The following is a 3779-nucleotide window of genomic DNA, read 5'->3' as shown; positions in this document are numbered from 1 at the left end:
CATTCAGTCAGTGTCTCCAGAAAAACACTTCATGAATTTGAAAGCTCAGAAGGACCTTGAAATAGCCATACTTACTGATTCTTGTAGGGGAGGAAGGTCTGAGGACACTCTCTCTATGCTCCATGCCCTACAGACTCCTCGCCTGTCCCATGTCAATCTGCAGAGTAAAATAAGCATGCTGGGTAGGGGCAGGGGGAAGAAAGAAGAGAGCAGGGATCTGCCATTTTAAGAAATGACACAACAGAGAGCTAACAGCTCCCAAACAGACATGTATCTTTGTGAGCTTCTGCAGTGTGTCTGTGTGTCTGCTAACACGGCAGCATGTCTAAGCAGGCCTGCGGCAAACATGTGACCTGTTATTGTAAAATGACAAATGCAGACTTAGCTATTATAGAATAGATGGCAGTAAAAATCTAAACAAGTTCCAAATAACTCAGTTTACATTTGTCTTCATTTATGATTCCTCAGTAGTGCCTTAGATTCATGTGCAGTTTCTATACTTACGTGACTGGAGAAGACGCTAGGAGAACGTCACTCGTAGCCTGATTTGCATGAACTCCTTCAACTTAAGGCCTCATCTTTGACAACTGTGATATAAACTTATTCTTCCGAGAGTAACCAGAGGACAGGTACCTATAGATGTCATCCATCACCTTCAGATCCACTGACTTACTTGCAACCTGCCTTTTGTAGACTCGCTTTGTATTCCATGACCTTGGCTAGATCTCTTTCTAAGAGTTTGAACTCTGTGATGGTCGAGTTCTGGCCTGAATAATAATTTTCTCCTCCTTACAGGAAGCTGTGGAGATATAATTATTCAGATAAAACCTTTAGCTAGATGTGCCATGTGCGTGCTTTTAAAATAAATAAATAAAGACAATAGAGAAGTGCTGATAATTTACAAGACTTTCTCCAATCCCTGACTATGGCATCGATTTTTTTCCTTGCTCTGACCATGTGTCTGGTCTCCTTGAAAGCTGAAAAGGACCACGTAGAGTGTAGGGAAAACAATGCTGAAGACAAGGATGTTTGTGAAACAGGAAGCAAGGCATGCCCTAATATTATTCCCTTTCTCCTTGGGACCATGAATTTCAAGAAAGTTTGAAGCAAGATTCAGAAAACACTATCCATTTGAAAGAAGATTCAAGCAATTCTATACATAGTCTGGGTAAATATCTGATAATAATCCTATCTCAGGCATAGCTGTTATTTTGCAGATGGGACAAAATCAAATAACATACAAAATTGACTAGTTTGTGGAGTTTGCTAACCTTGTTTTCAGTGACTTGGATTTGGTTTTGAACTGCCGTTAGTTCATTTTAAGAACACTTTGCACTTCTAAGGTCCAATGATCCTTATTTCAGGCTGAAATATGAAAATGTAAGGCACCCCAGAATAGTGAGGCTGTGGAAATGTGATTAATCTAAATCTCTGCATCAAATAAGAATCAGAAATAGAATCACAGTTCTGGGATTTCTCGGTTTCCCTCTTCAGGACCTGGTCTTGTTCTCACCAAAGTGAATAGTGGAAAACTCTGCTCCTTTGTGAAGGGTTGATACACGTTCTTCTGATGCCAAATGCATGATACAACTCTCGGCACAGTGGTCTCTGCATCTGTCTTCCAGCATAAGATCCAGGCTCATAATGTTATTCACTCCTTCAGCATTTCTACTAGTTAGTGTGGCATGAAGGTGCAATGCAGAATGCTGCCAAATACCAGGACATGGACTTGGCTGGTTCCTGCCTGAACCCTGCCAGCTATTGCTCTGCACAGCCGTACATGCTCATCTGAATTTCAGAAATTGTTTATCCTGTTGATAAAATAAATGTACAGACAAAAGTAAAATTATTCATTAACCATAAGGTGGGACATGAAGGGCCCTGCACCAGCACTCTACTGAAATCCAAGCTCTGTCAGATGCTCAGATGACTGGTTCCTAAGTTGGTGACAGACATAGAGTCTCACCAGGTATGTAAATAGGACTAGGCAATTGTGACTGCTTTCTGAACAGTAAATTGATGTCTTTGTGAATGTTTATTTCACATACACGCCACATAAGTCTTTCCAAAACACCATGCTTATGAGTTTATTTCACCTCTCAACCCATCTTTTACTTTAAACAACACCAAAAAAAGTCTGTATGGGAAAAGGAAAAATCAGTTGGAAAATGAAAATAAGCATCTGTACACAATCATGTCCTCCATCAGTGTGAATACAAGGCACTTGAGTCTTACACAAAGCTGTGAACATTATGTGCCAAATTTGTTGCAGGTGTAGGCAGAAGCTAGAAAATATTGAAAGACAGAGAAAAGAGGGTTAAAATACAGGCGTACAAACATTTATGAAGAAAAGAATAATTCTGAACATGTTCCTTAATATTAAATGTGTTACAGCTCTTTGAGACAGTTAGAGTAACAGCTCTTTTTTTCTGCCTGCTGATGAAATATTTTACAGCCAATAGACACTTCGTGGAAAAGTAACACAAAGACAGATGGAGCAGATGCCTCCAATGGTACAGCTTTTATCCAGATGTAATTTTTAAAAATGCATGTTTACAGGCATGAAATGTCCTATGGACTAATTTTTAGAGAAATTAGTTTCTCAGCGTATTTCAGCTTGCTATGAATTGTGAGGTTGGTTAATTTGATATTTTTTTTTCCCCCTGTGGCTGCCATTAACCTGTTGTATGATTTTAGCATACAATGTATGCTGTATATCATATCCTATATTTTAAAATCATTCCATAGAGGAATTTACAATGAGAAGATTTCATAATTGCTTCTGCAGTCTTCCAAATAACCTGTCTTCTTTTCTTACTATTTAAAATAATAATAATAATAATAAAATCAACAGAACTTTTGTGTGGACCTTAACCTAGTGAAAACAAAATAGAGAAAAAGGTTTCCCCCACCTTTTTTCATTTAGACATTTCTGTGTGTAAGAAAGACATTGTTAGAGAGAGCTGGCACCAACAAAAAGTGAGGAATTGGATTTTGAATATATTATCAGGTCCTGATCCTGTAGTTGACTTTTTTTGTAAACAGACTTGGACATGTAATCTTGATGATAGTAACTTTAGAACTTAGAATGAAACTCATATTTAGAAATTTTAAAATATATTTTTAGTCATTTTTATCTCCCAGAGACGTATAGGATAACTCTTCCTTTTTAAAAATAAAAACAAAAAACTCATTTGGAAAGAAAAGAGATCTGCTTTTCCCATGGGAAAAGTTAAAAATTTTGTCTAACAGTTGACTATGCTATGGTTAGTGTCCAAAAACCTGCTAATTATTTAGTGCCTGGTGGCACTAAATTGTACTTCGGTACTTCGTGAATACATCTTCCTCTCTGGATCAGGCCTTGAATGTGAATCCATGGCTCAGCAAGAAGGGAGGTGACTTTGGTGCAGCCTGGGAAATACAGTCTGACCAAGAAGTCCAATGTAGAAGGCAAAATGAGAACTCTTCAAGCTCTGACATTCATAAATTGCCATGCTAGAATTCACTAAATTAAGCATGAGATCTGATTGTTTCTCTCAAAATGTCAATGCTGGTGCATGGAATCCTAATTCTAGATGTGTATGAGATTTGATTTTTTTATTATTATTATTAGTAGTAGTAGTATTTTTTTTATTATTTATTTATTTATTTATTGCAAATATAAGATGGATGGAAGCCTTTACAGGACTGCAAGAGCTGGCTGCCCATGCATGTAGACTTTGCTGTTCAGTTGGGAGTTTGTAAAATTTACAATAACCACTGATACAGATTTTTGGGTG

Source organism: Anser cygnoides, chromosome 1, assembly GCF_040182565.1.
Source record: "Anser cygnoides isolate HZ-2024a breed goose chromosome 1, Taihu_goose_T2T_genome, whole genome shotgun sequence".
NCBI lineage: Eukaryota > Metazoa > Chordata > Aves > Anseriformes > Anatidae > Anser > Anser cygnoides.
This window is presented reverse-complemented; position numbering follows the sequence as displayed.